The sequence below is a fragment of the Sturnira hondurensis genome, unplaced genomic scaffold, assembly GCF_014824575.4.
Source record: "Sturnira hondurensis isolate 20B ecotype Veracruz unplaced genomic scaffold, ASM1482457v3 Scaffold0010128, whole genome shotgun sequence".
In the NCBI taxonomy this organism is placed as follows: Eukaryota; Metazoa; Chordata; class Mammalia; order Chiroptera; family Phyllostomidae; genus Sturnira; species Sturnira hondurensis.
This window is the reverse complement of record NW_028082759.1, coordinates 3,021,187-3,035,013: the sequence shown is the minus strand read 5'-3', so window position 1 is coordinate 3,035,013 and position 13,827 is coordinate 3,021,187. Positions and strand designations below refer to the sequence as shown.

Here is a 13,827-nt window from a genome sequence, read left to right as displayed (position 1 = left end):
AGCACTAACTAGTTGCAGAATAGGAGTCTATATCACATTAATTGCATACAAGTGGTAAGATCCTAACAGAATGCCCCTTGTATATGGAAAAAAAAATGTGAGAAGCCTCTGTTAGATCCTGACTCAAATGCTTCTGGAATAACACTAATTTTTTTTAAAGAAGGATCATTTAGGCATTGACATTTTCTTTTACTTAAAGAGAAACTTTTTATTTTGAATATTGAAACAACCAAAGTACTCTCTATTACAATGTATACTAGAAAATACAGTGTCCTATGAGTGACAGATACGAAAGAAAGGGAGCAGTAGTATAATAGAGGAAGTATTTATCTTAAAAAGTAATTGACTCAAAAGCAAAGGTAGATATCAAAAATCATTTAGTGCTCTATTCACAGGAAAAAGGGAAGCTGAGCATAAGAGTTGAAAAATTAGTTTTTGAATATCTGCTTATTTTCCTACTCACAATTTTTTTGACCGACTTTAATCCCTTTGGGAAGGTGACTCTAAATAACTCCTTTTGCTATTCTAATACAGGAGGTTTGAAATGGAAACTTGAAACTGAAAACTTACTTTTAAGATTCATGAGATTTTGGGCCTCTATGTTTGTATTTTACTCTAAGGAATTTAAAAATATGTAGCCTTTGTCTTAGAGAAAGCACAGATAAATCAATTCACTGTAAGTGGTCATAATATAAATAAAAATTTGTCTCAAATGCTGCCCTAGGGTTTAAGACAGCTCTACACACTATTAATATCACACACACTATTTTGGTGAAAATTCAGGGTCAAGTGTAAAGTACAGAGTCAATTTGTATCACTAACATTTACAATACACAGAATAGTGAGAGGTGCTCAGAGCTCGGCTGCATTTCTTCAGTGTCTCTCTCTGAATAGGGACTGCTTCACTGAGACAGCCCAGGGGCCCATGCTGTGAGAAGACCCAGACATCCTGCTGAAAGGGTAATTTCACTCTAAATTTACAAAAGTTCTTAGTAATAATTCGATCATCCAGTGATTCATCTACACCACTCTTAAACCTGTTTCTATTTCTAAACCACACCCCTTCTTGGGATAACAGACTGGAAGCTGCACGACCAACTGAACCAGACTTTCCCTTAGTTGTAAAGAGCACTTCTGTAGGAGTGAAGCTCCGCTAGGACCCAACCTCAGCCAAGGAAAGCGGTTTTTAAGTTTACGTGTTAAATCAAAGACAACTCTTCCTTCTTTCAGGAAGTATGGGGAAGTTAATTCCTCAGGATGACAGGGGGACATTTGATGAGGACATAAGTGAGGCCTCGGTGAGGGGAGAGAAATGATCACTTTGTCAGGACGACACCCTTGACATCCCCACGCTTCCTGAGGAGTTAGGACTCTGAACATGTTTATCCAATTTTTTCCCATAGTTCAATATTATTATAATAGGCACATCAATTTGACTAATATGTCACAGAAAATAACAGTGTGGAATTTTAAAATTGACTTAAAGAGGAAATATGCCTATTGTCTAACATTGCTGGGGAAACATTCCGTATAAACTCAACACATCTGATGTGATTATAGCTAAGAAAAAGATCTTGTCTGTGAAACACACCCATAGTCATTTTAATTTAGTTGTGGTTCTTGCTCATATATAGTAATACAGCCATTAATTTTTCTACCAAATAAGTAAACTTTTTCATCCTAAGGGGAAAATGACCTTTTAAAGGAAATGGTAATTATCTCCATGAGCCACAATCAAGGACTTGTAGGAAATGAAGGTGCTGCATTCCACATCATTTTGACCACTTAGGCTGTTAATTCCTGCACAGTTCATTGTCAAAAAATTGTATTCATGATCAATGTCTGATAAGTATCAAAATACCTTCGCACAATGTCAGCATATATTTTTTGCCAGAATGAAAGTCTTAATAATTTCCAAATATAAATGAGGTCCAAATGCCAGAGATTTCCAAATGCCAGACATGATTCTGAACCAGGATTGCTTCCACAGAGTTTTTTTAGAATTATGTTCCCCATTGTGACACTTTCTAGATTTCACTTCAAATAGGAATAGATACTTTTTCATGAAAACTTCCTCTTTTTGATCTAGAAATAGTGTATTATCTGGAGTAGTATAACTACTACTAAGAAAGGAACTCCATCTGTGAGTGGATAAATTTGACCTATAGCCTCATAAAGATAAAGATTAGAGTGCCGGAGTGTGAATCAAAGTGTGAATTAATAACCTGTATTTCCTAGTCCATTTGGTTGATATTCTAGAGAAATTTAATTGTCCTTTCTTTAGCATTTTATTCTTTTGGCTGATTTTTCTATCTTTCCTCTGGAACTCATAGCATGACCCATTGTTTCATTACAGATGCCAGCAGACCTTCAAACTGTCCCTGCAAACTGCTAGAGTTGGCAGGCCAAACAGTATTGCAAATAAGTTTTATTCCACGTTCTGTGGTGTTTACAAATCTACAATCCCTACAAAATGCTTCCATGTTTCTGAGCTATAGTCACCTATTTGAAATCAGAATTTTAAAAATCCACTAACATACACCTCAACTTTAACCTGTTTTTAAAATATATTTTATTGATTATACCATTACAGTTGTTCTATTCCCCCCTTCATTCCCCTCCACCCTCACACTCCCTCCCCCACCATTCTCCCCCCCCCTTAGTTTATAACCACGTGTCTCAAGTTCTTTAGATTCTATATTTCCCCCACTATTCTCACCCTCCCCCCTATCTATTTTCTACCTACCGTCTATGCTATTTTCTGTGCGTTCTCCCCCCTTCTCCTCCTCCCACCCCCCTGTTTCTAACCCTCCATGTGTTCTTCATTTCTATGGTTCCACTCCTGATCTAGCTGTCCTCTTGGTTTGCTTTTGTTTTAGGTGTGGTTGTTAATAACTGTGTGTTTGCTGTCCTTTCACTGTTCATATTTTTCATCTTCTTTTTCTTATATAAGTCCCTTTAGCATTTCATATAATAAGGGCTTGGTGATGATGAACTCCTTGAACTTGACCTTATCTGAGAAGCACTTTATCTGTCCTTCCATTCTAAATGAAAGTTTTGCTGGATAAAGCAATCTTGGCTGTAGGTCTTTGGATTTCATGACTTGGAATACTTCTTTCCAGCCCCTTCTTGCCTGTAAGGTCTCTTTTGAGAAATCCGCTGACAGTCTGATGGGTACTCCTTTGTAGGTGACTGTCCCCTTATCCCTTGCTGCTTCTAGGATTCTCTCCTTCATTTTGGTCTTGGCTAATGTAATTATGATGTGCCTTGGTGTGTTCCTTCTTGGGTCCAACTTCTTTGGCACTCTCTGAGCTTCCTGGATTTCCTGGAAGTCTATTTCCTTTGCCAGACTGGGGAAGTTCTCCTTTATTATTTGTTCAAATAAGTTTTCCACTCATGGCTGTTTCTTTCCCCCTTCTGGTACCCCTATAATCCGGATGTTGGAACGTTTAAAGATGTCCTGGAGGTTCCTAAGCCTCTCCTCATTTTTTTGAATTCTCATTTCTTCATTCCTTTCTGGTGGGATGTTTTGTTCTTCCTTCTGGTCCATTCCATTGATTTGAGTCCCAGTTTCCTTTCCATCGCTATTGGTTTCCTGGACATCTCCCTTCATTTCATTTAGTTTAGCCTTCATATGTTCCTCTAATTTATGACTATAATCTACCAATTCTGTGAGCATCCTGATAAATAGTGTCTTAAATTGTGCTTCTGAGAGGCTGGCAATTTGTCGGTCACTTAGAGTTATTGGCTCTGGGACTTTGAGTTCTTCTTGCACCATCTTTTGGGCTGTTCGTGCCTGTTCCATAGCAGGATCGGAGCCCTAAAGTGTTCACTAGAGCAGGGCAACTAAGTCGCTGGGTTGTGACGTTGTATGTGGGGGTGGGGTCAAAGAGGGACAATGGCTTCCCTCTGCCACCTGCCTCCGTGGCACCCACCGGCACCACCGCAGCCACCACTGTCACCAGGCCCATGTGTTTCGTTCCACTGCACGCGAGTGTGCCACTGCCATCAGCCCTCGCCCCCTGGGGCCTGCGTGGTCCATCTCACTGTGCGCAAATATGCGACCGAGGTCAGTCTGCCCCACACCCCGACTAGTTCCGGGCTGCCTGTGCGCCTAGGTCGGGAGATCTGTCCTGCTGGACCCAGCTCCTCTGCTGGCTCCGCCTCTCTTACCATCCCGTTGAACGGTTCGTAGTTGTCGGACTTCCGTATAATTCCGTTTTCTGGTCTTTGGGTGTGTCCTATTTCTCCAAACTTTTGTTGTATTCAAACTTGGTTGTGGGAGAAGGCACAGTGTTTCTACCTATGCCTCCATCTTGGCGGAAGTCCTCAACTTTAACCTTTAATAGTTGGATTCTTTCTCCATTAGAGTGCCTCTGTTTTACATTTTTATTAAGATGTAACTTCCAACATAAGCAACATATAGTCAAATTGAATCAATCCTTGTCACTTTCTGTGTTGTATGTCATTAGAAGTCTTCATCATCCCACTTTCAACCACTTTTTAAATGAAGCTAAAATAATACTTATTTTGAAAGCTTTACTTCAATAGTTTGCAAAGCTGTGTATGTTAAATGTGAGTGGTTTTTAAATGTAAAAGACTATAAAATTATTTTTGTAAAACTATTACAAAAAAAGTCATCATAGAAGAAAAGCATGTAGCCTTATTCTGCAGTCTGGGTAGACATTAAAAAGTCAGTGAAGGAAAAAAACAGAGTGCTTAGAGAAATAAGTGAAAATATAAGAAAGCATTAGAGTTTCATGAACTAGGAAGAAAAAGTGTCAAAACACTTTTGCAGAATGATATTAAATGTTGTACAGTTCTCACCAAGCAGGAAAACACACACACACATTTCAACTTGGCCATAGGGCATTAACGAACCCTTTTAAAAAGGTCATTTTCACAAAGACTTACAAGGGAGATCAAATTTGAAAGGATAAAGGAGAAAGTGGCGAGAACAGAAAAGGGAAGACCCTAGTAAACAACTTCGTTAACTTGCCAGCTAAGGGGAAAGAGGAGAAAGAGAAGATAAAGGAGAGAACTGTTCTGAGGATGGTTCAAACTTAAGGCAAAATTGAACCTTGCCTGAAAGTTTGAGTCCACGGAGATGAAAAGACTAGAGACACGATTAGTAAAAGTTTCAGAGTAATATCTTTGGCAATTGGAAAGAGATGTCAAAGGCCCAGGTGGAGATATTAGCTTTACAAAAATAGAGATAACTCTTCCTATCATACTGATAAGATAATACCTTGAAGAAAGAATAGAGTTCTGTTGGTCAATGTAAGCGCTGAATCTGTGTTTCAGGAGCAGAAGTCAAAAAGTTTGAATAACTTGCCTCAGTTAGCATAGATTGTTAACCTCTAGAAGAATCAGGAATAAGGTCTGGATATCCTAACCTTCCTTACACATGTATATACATCGAGCCATAAGAATACTCAAGCATGGCCCTGGCTGGTGTGGCTCAGTGGAGTGTGGGCTGAGAACCAAAGGGTCACTGGTTTGATTCCTAGTCAGGGCACATGCCTGGGTTTCAGGCCAGGTCCCCAGTTGGGGGCACGTGAGAGGCAACCAACCACACATTGATGTTTCTCTCCCTCTTTTTCTCCCTCCCTTTCCCTCTCTCTAAGAATAAATAAAATAAAATCTTTTAAAAGATTTTAAAAAAAGAACACTCAAGCATGGTTTAGATCAATGATATCTGTGAAGAAGAAAAAGTCACTTGACAGTCTTACCAAATTTAGAGAAATTCAGTTAGAATTTGTTGTTTATGTATAATTTGTTGATAAGTAAAGTGAAGCTTAAATAAATTAGATTTATTGCCAAAAGTAAAGCTGAGTTACATCCTAGAGTTCTTATTAACATTTTGAAATTACCTTTAATTGTCAAAACTATAGAGTCAGGTTAATACATATATTATTATTAAAATCATAGCCTCCTGATAATTTTGTTTAAAAAACACTGTTTCTAAAGTCTAAAACATAATTGGCATTTCCATGTTTTCATTCCCTTGTGAGTGGTAAGTTATATCATTAATGAATTCTCTTACTAATTACATGTATGTGTTAACTACACATGCACACATGTGCATATAATGTGAATTGATAATGCAAAAAGAAGAGCAAGTGATCCCCTATGGCCACATTTTAAATTTCTAATAGGGTTAAGCAATTGACCCATTCAATCCATTGCAGGCAGATAACATCTTGAGTATAATTAATGAACTTGACAAAGTATCTCATATTATCCTTGTGGATTACATGGACAGTTGGAGTTAGCATAATTAGGTGGGCTTATAATTAAAATATCAATCACACCTAAAGACTATTGATTATTTATATCAATAGGGAAATACCACTGATTCTTTAGCCCCATTGTGTTCAATATTTCAATCAATTTGGATAAGGATATAAGTGGCAAATGTTTCGAGGTTACAAATAATTTTATGATAGATGAGAGAATTGATATTTCAATTTTATGAGCATGCACAAATAAGCCAGAATCCAAGGTGAAATTTAATAGGAATGAATGCAAAAATCTAGCATATGGCTTCAATCAATTGCACATTCACAGAATGGAAGACAGGAGGCTTACAATAATTCATATTGAAATCACCCAGGTTTTCAGCAAACAACAACGTTAGGGCAAGCTAATGTGATTCGGTTACCACGGAAGCTAACAAACTTGAAGCTTTTCAATAGAGTTATAGAATCTAGATAACAGAGTTGTAATTTCAAATACCTGGAAGGCTAAGCAGGAAACAAGAGTGAGTGAAAACGACAGGACTGGGTTATATAATAGAGAACAGTGAGACTATAGTGAAAACAGAGCACATTCTCTACATAAAGGCATTTTCCCTTTTCTTTCTTTCTTTACAATGTAAACACTGTATTTCTTGAAGAAAGGAAGTGTCCAGGTTGAAATTGGGCTGGCACCTGAATTTTTAGATACTGGTTAAGATTCTTTATGGGTGGACTAAATCATACTGTATATCTAGGTAGAAAAACCTACATTCAAAATATATAGAGACCAGGATGAAGGGTATAAAATATAATTTAATAAAGCATGGTTAAGGCAATTCAGAATTCTTTGGTTAAGAGATAAGAAAACTTAAGGAAGATATGAAGGTTTTTTCCTGTGTTTGATGCATCTGATGTGTTAAAAAAAAGCAATTGTTAAAGTCAGAACTCAGGAGAATTTTTACCGTACGTGTCCTTTTATAATGGGCTTGTTTCACTTCACATACTATTTATTCTCAAGTTCGTTCATGTTATAGCACATGGCAGGGGAGACAGAAACCAATCCCTTGGGCAGCCTCCCCAAAAGGAAAAGACACTGAACCCACACTCCAACCTCCCCTCCCCCCGCAGAAGCGGGGAGTTGCAGGTTTTCTCCACCTGCCCCTCCCTGAGGTGGAGGAGAGGATCTATGACCAGTGAGTGTGTGCTAGTCCAAACCTTTGCCTTTGTTCCCCGTGGTCCCCTGACCAGTGCCTTTCTTGCCAATGCTTTGATTCAGGCAAGATAGCAACCAGATCCTCAGGAAGCCACCCTGCCAAGTCAGAAGCGGAACGTACAATCCAGTCTCCCTCTCTCCCCAGGGAGAACCCAAGAGCTGAGTGTTGCCTCCCAGTTGCTCTGCACTGGTTGGGGGTGGGGTGGGGTGGGGAGGAACTGTGGTGAGTGAGTGCCATGAATTTCCTACTGGGTTTGACCTGGCTGGTGTTGCACTGGCGTGGTCTATAGGAGCCGCTTCACTGGTTCGGATTCCTCACAAAGAGAACTGGTCAGCGACTTGGAGTCAGTGTGTCTCATGAAAAAGAAGGCTCTGGGTCTTTCCATTCCAACGTTTTCTTACATCTCCTCCTGGCTCTTTCTTTCCTTCTCTGAATAAAATCTTAAACGTCTTATTTGGTGGGGGNCAGGGAGTTGCAGGTTTTCTCCACCTGCCCCTCCCTGAGGTGGAGGAGAGGATCTATGACCAGTGAGTGTGTGCTAGTCCAAACCTTTGCCTTTGTTCCCCGTGGTCCCCTGACCAGTGCCTTTCTTGCCAATGCTTTGATTCAGGCAAGATAGCAACCAGATCCCCAGGAAGCCACCCTGCCAAGTCAGAAGCTGGACATACAATCCAGTCTCCCTCTCTCCCCAGGGAGAACCCAAGAGCTGAGTGTTGCCTCCCAGTTGCTCTGCACTGGTTGGGGGTGGGGTGGGGTGGGGAGGAACTGTGGTGAGTGAGTGCCATGACTTTCCTACTGGATTTGACCTGGCTGGTGTTGCACTGGCGTGGTCTGTAGGAGCCTCTTCACTGGTTTGGATTCCTCACAAAGAGAACTGGTCAGTGACTTTGAGTCAGTGTGTCTCATGAAAAAGAGGGCTCTGGGTCTTTCCATTCCAACGTTTTCTTACATCTCCTCCTGGCTCTTTCTTTCCTTCTCTGAATAAAATATTAAACGTCTTATTTGGTGGGGGGCTGACCTTATTTGGAATTGCCAGTTACCATGTAATTCCTAAAAACTCATTTCTGTGTTAAAATAAGCAGCCGCCATTACTAGCAACTTGTTTCTGATAATCACTCACTGTGATCCAGGACATATATGCTGGAAACATGAACTGCAAACGATTTAGTATCAAGTATTCCTTCAAAATAATCTATTCAAAGAATTCTCAGCACTTTGCCCATGATATTTATATTTAGTTCAGGTTTAATTCCAGTTTATTTAAATGATTGCACAATTCTATTTCTCTTCTCTGCAGAGCTCTGGGACTGGGTTTATTACCATGGCAACTAGTGTGAGACATCCAGCAAAGCCAGCAGAAATGATTCTCTTACATAAACACAAAAATAAAGTGAACTGAATACTAAGTCATCTGAAACACCTTGCATAGGTTTGTACTGAAATTCATCCTCTCTGAGGCATATAAATAGGAGTTTTGGTAGAATTAGGAGACGAATCTCCAATTATTTCTCCATTGTTTGAACTCTTTCTGCTGGAATAATCATCCTCCTGGTCTGATGAGAGTGTGGATTTTCTCTTGAACATGGACAACACTGGAAAGCCTCCTGTAATCTGATCAGAGTGAACCGAGTCATCCAGTGGATAATGTGAGCTCTGATCATCCCCGTGTTTGGCAAGGGTGGTCTCTAGATGAAGTGCCTGGTGGACAGCACACTGACTTTCCCTTAGCATGGCCATGGGAAGAGGAAAATGATCACATTAACATATTTGCCAGAGAGAGGAACAGAGGCAATTTCACCATGATCATGATCCAAAGAGCAGACATACCCTTTTTGTCCTTCCATGGCACTCGGAGCGCAGAGAACATGGTTCAATACAGTCCCTCATACACTTCGTTACGGGCCTATGCATTTGGGAACTATTGAATGAACTGCAGGGTCTTTAAACTGAATGCTAAATTTTAAAGGAAACATTGGTAAAGTCTTCTAAGATTTTGACCTTTCCTACACTGTTAAACCAGCGACATTCAGCTGAACTGATGGAGCCCAGGCTTCACCAGGCAACCTGGGTGTGATGTAACTTTAAAGTCTTTAAGAACTCAATACTGTCCTCCGGTGCTTTGTGGAATGGTGAGAAAAATGAAAATGTCAGAGGAAGGAAAACTGCCAACCAGAGAGGAAATGATTTCCATGTGTCCTGGATCATCGAGTGAAGACTGGGGCACATGGAGTTGTCAGCTATGCAGATTGCTATGCAATAGTCAAGCTTCCAAAACTAAAGAAGGAAAGTCTGTAATAGATATGACCATGCCATGGGTGACTTACAACACTTCCATATAGTGTTATTTATTGTTAACTTACTCACATTCAGCATTTATTTAATACCTAGTATTGTAGAAGCCACTTAAATGGTTAAGTTTGAGTGAAAGGTTCGTAAAGGGTCTATTCAGATATTACTAACATAAATATATTAGTAATATCATATTAGTAATGTATGGTACATTACACATTACACAATATAATGCACACATGTATATATTATATATACATATGTGTATGTATACATACATATGTACAATGTATAATATACCACAAATTCATTAGTAATTATCATATTTACTAATGGTAATTTGCTACCATTTACTAATGGTAATAGTAAATACCATTAGTAATATCATATAGTCATATATGACTATACATACACTCTATCTCCAAAATATTTAAAATATATAAAATGTATGTACATATATAGTCATATATAGAAACCTAGAATTATATATACACATAATCATATATATAAAACTAGAAGTATATATACATGTATATCTGCCTGCATGGAAATATGTGATATATAGGAAACTGTGGCAGATAAATCGTTAGCTATGCCAGAAGTAATGAAATAACTATCATAAGTGAGTAAAAATCTGTTCAATAGAACATCAGTAAAGGAAGCATGCTGTATTGTTGCTGAAGACAATCAGTAACTGGAGTGGAATGTAACTTTAATGAAATTGTATTTAAAGTACTTCTATAGGATAGCTGTTATATAATGGTTCATTTTTATTTACATTTAATAAGTGTTTTTATATGTAAATATAAGTAGGTGTTTCTTATGCCACAAAGGGAGTTGAAAAAAGTTGCTGCCTTAAAAGTATCATCTAAATTATTATAATTCTTTGGTAATTATAATTATTATATAGTAAATCATATGCATGATCATATATGATCACAAACTATATACATATATAAGGAAAACTTCAAATCATTCCTTACATTTAGGTAAAGAACATCTGCGTTAATACTATTTATCATTTATACTATTCGTAAACACTGAGAACTCTGTAATGTGGGGTAAACACAGTATAGTCTCATGGATTATTACTAGGCCATGTTTATCTTCTGAGAATGGAATAATTAACTTCATTAAATAAGAAGGGGAATACCTTTATTTTGATGGTGGTTTAGACTGGCTTCCTTCCAAAGTCAGCCTATCTAAAGCAGGTCACTTATTCAGAGGATACATGCTGTCCCTCAGCCCACCCCCCACTGCCTGGGGAAGAGAACGGGAAGAAATAAATGACTGTAGTGTGGGAGATGTGGGAAAGGCAGGAAAAAGCACTTTTTTCTGTAAGTTAATAATTGAGCTTCATGGATTGACAGGCCAATGATGGGCTTCTATATAGAAGTCATTTCCCATCGCTCAAATCTAAGTTTCTGTAGGAACACAGTGCAGACAGGTCCCTGAAATCATTTTCTACTCAGACTCATCCAAGATCTGTCCTCTTATTGAGAGGATGAATTATCAAAACTGTGAAAGTCTAAAAATAGTGGTTTATAATTGAAAGCCTAATTCTTTCTTAATTATAGGTATGCTACAGTGGCAGTCTATAATCAGGGACGATCAGCAGCTCCAAAGCGAGTCAGGCTTTATCATTCACTCTGCACAAGGATGGGTACGGGCTCCACAGCAGCGGATCCTGGCAAATCCAAGGGCAGGGTCTTTTTCCTCCCACCTCTTGGTGGTGACAAGATTACCCTCCACTTACTCTCTGTCTGGCAGAAACAAAGTAGATATTTCACTCTCATGCTTACTTCACTGATGATCACCAATGGAATGCTTTTAAGTAAAAAAAAATTAAACTTAAATCACAATCCTAAAACTAATGCACACTCACTGAATTCACTAAAACAATACTAATATAACACAGTTTATTATTAAATTATTTAACTGATATATGAAAATACTTTAGGCTTAAATTGAGTAAAAGACATTACCTTAGGACCAAACAGATAGATCTCTATAGACAAGATGAAATATTCATCTCATAATTTGACATAAGTAAGGTACTTTCATCCACCCCAAAGATATAATTTTAGGGCACATTAATATTGAGACAAAAAACTATAAATTCATAATTCTGTTTTGAAACTGGACATTTCACCTCTGAATGGTCTTAAAAATTATTTTCCTCATTCTTTGGCTAGTTATATATCTTTAAAATGTCAACGGTTACCCAACTTCTCAAGTCAAATTCACCAGTGGCTAAGTCCAAAGCTCCTGCTGTAGTAAAAGCAGAAACCTGGTTTGATAAACTCCATGATAGTAGAAAATTTTAAATGAAATGAGTAATAAAATCCCTAGTTGTGAACAGCACGTAATAAGGAAAAAGCTATCAATAGAGCCAAAATAAGCCATAGTAGGAAACAGAACTATTAGAACTTTAAATATTAGCAAATGGTAAAAATGGTGAAAGTTTTTTCTTCTACGTGTGATTACCTGTCCTGCGTCTGAACGTAAGTGTTACAGATGGCCAGAGGATAAAACACAGTATGCATCTGCTCTGGCTTCGGCCCACTCCACCTATACATCTACTTTCCTGGCAGGTTGGGCACTGTGATGATCAGTCTACCAGCTTTCACCCTGTCCTGCATCCACCTTACAGGAGCCCCAAATGTGCCTAGAGATAAAGGACATTTAGGAGAGAAGATGACCCAAGATGTGTGGTGAATGTTAATTTCAGGAATAGAAGCAAAGCAAATAGCCTTTGAAATACTTTCCGCTATTAACTTAGTAATTCAGCCACCAGGGAAGTTGAGAAAAGGTTGCTGCCTTTAAAAGTCTAGTATAAATTATAGTATAGTTTAAATTATTATAATTCTTTGGTAATTGTGAATCTTATATAGTATATCATATATATGATCAGAAATGATCCAAAATCAGATACGTGTGTGTGTATACAGATACACACACACATATATGGAACATTTCTAACTAGTCCATTCATTCAGGCCAAAGAACAAAGATATACCTTAGGACTTAAGTGGAAAAATGTTAATGAAAATCAATTATATTTTGCTTTTGTGATGTCTATAAATTCGGTTTATTTTATTCAATATTTTACACAGTACTCTGTAAAGATAAATTATTTTTTAATAAAGAATCTGTTGCCCTGGCTAGCATGGCTCAGTGGATTGATCATGGGCTGCAATCCAAAGGTCACTGGTTCGATTCCCAGTCAGGGCACATGCCTGGGGTGTGGGCCAGGTCCCCAGGGGGGGCCACGTGAGAGGCAACCGCACGTTGACATTTCTCTCCCTCTCTTCCTCCTCCCTTCCCCTCTCTCTAAAAATAAATAAATAAAATCTTAAAAAATAGTCTGTTTTTCAATCTTCATATAATAATTCAAGATACTCTATGTGAAAAGGTTTGAGACTTGATGTATATGATCAGAAAGCCACAGAATCACAGAAAATAATCACAGAAACAAAATTAAGATCATTCTCACTATTATCATCATGGTATCCAATAATCAAACATTAATACAGTGAACAAAATTCCTCATAATTATTCATAATTTATCACCATCATTTTACTTAATCCAACTTTGAGAAATAAACCCTTTGCATACGTAATTTGCAAATCACAACCATGTTGTATTAGTTCAGTAAAGGACTTAACATAGCAAGCTCCTATTCACTTTTGTGATGTGTGCTGTTATATTAGCTTCTCTTTATTGGTACAAACAGAATAAATAATGTGGCCCTTGGGTACATTTGAGTCCATACTCTCTTTCTCCAGAAAAGGAGAGGCTGACTACAGTGGTTAATACATTGAAACTTAGCCCCACTTGATTCAACTGTTGCTTCTGAAGGGATGTTGGCATGTTGGCAGGAATGATGAAACCTCGCCTGAATTTCTACAGTGAGAGTTCTCTACCAGTGCAAAAACAAAACAGAATGTAAGGCAGCAGAATAAATGCAGAGACCTTTCTCTCCAAGGAAAAAAACAGTCTACGCAAAAGATCTTTTAGGAGTAAGTAGCCTCTGTTCACTTAACAGCAACCTGAATTTGGACAAATCCTCAAATTTATCTGA

General features: G+C 38.2%; 1 protein-coding gene across 6 annotated transcripts in view; it reads right to left on the bottom strand.

Annotated features, from left to right (window-relative positions):
* The window catches only part of GRIA2 (glutamate ionotropic receptor AMPA type subunit 2), a 130,382-nt gene that overhangs the window by 5,395 nt on the left and 111,160 nt on the right, over positions 1-13,827 (bottom strand). The window lies entirely within an intron of this gene.